Consider the following 1,169-nt stretch of genomic DNA (forward strand, 5'->3'; position numbering starts at 1 on the left):
GATAACAATACGTAAAACAATAACCATTGATAATTTCCTACCACTTTGTCTGTAATTTGGTAAGCCCCTCCTATTATTATGTTATCCTTCTTTTACTCTTTAAAATAAATTAAAAAAATAAAAAAATAAATGTACAGAAAGGATCCATGAATGACAGAATGAAGTTCAGAAATGGATTAATACATGCATACATTGGCATTTATCGCACTTCAAAAGGACTGTTTAAGAAATGCTATGAGAAATGTTTGGCATTTCTTTTAGGAGAAACAAACACATTTGCACCCTGACTTCACATGATATGCAAAATAATTCTAGAGGAATTAATGCTCATTATGCTTATCACACAGCTACACAACCATTAAATGAAATATATGCATAAGAGTCGAATGAGTAGACAAGCTTAACAAATACCAAAAATGTCTATAGAAAGAAACTAACAAAATTGACCACATAGTAATTAAAGGCATCCTTTTGACCAATAAGACCAAAAAAGTCAAGACAAGCGCTGCTTTGGGCAAAGCAGTTTAACTGTAAAAGGATTAATATGCAAAGTCCATTAAACAGATGCTACAAATCCAACAGAAAGGCGAGCCAAGGGATTAAACAGGCAGTTCACGGAATGAAAGGCAAAGTAATGAATATACAAAAAAAGTGACTTCACCGTAAGGAGAGACACACTGAAGATATTCTTGACCCAACATATTGATTAAGCAATTTAAAGTAACCCGTTGGCAAAGTAAGTAGAGAAACATTCTCCGGATACAAAATGTGCATGTAAACTAGTCCGAACATAGTGTAGCTAAACACTAAAATTTAAAATGTATCAGTTTTAACCCTGCAGTTCTATTTCTAGAGTAATCACTCTTCAGATTGCTGATTTAAGTATATATACGATGCAGAAAATATGTTCAGCGATTTACATGGTGTCGAAAATTTGGGAAACAGGGTCGAGGATGTAGCTCAGCAGTAGCCCTGTAGCTGATTCTCAGCTGTGCAAATTTTTAAAGAAAAGTGTTAAATGGTGCTATCAGTGAGGACAGTGGTTTATTAAATTCTAGTAATCCATATATTGAAGAAGAGTTTAGGTGTTTAAAAGAATGCATTAAGGACCGGGGATATAGCTCAGCGGCAAAAGCGCTTGTCTGGCAAGTGCAAGGTCCTGAGTTCAA

The sequence above is a fragment of the Chinchilla lanigera genome, unplaced genomic scaffold, assembly GCF_000276665.1.
Source record: "Chinchilla lanigera isolate Chin_1 unplaced genomic scaffold, ChiLan1.0 scaffold00012, whole genome shotgun sequence".
Classification (NCBI taxonomy): Eukaryota; Metazoa; Chordata; class Mammalia; order Rodentia; family Chinchillidae; genus Chinchilla; species Chinchilla lanigera.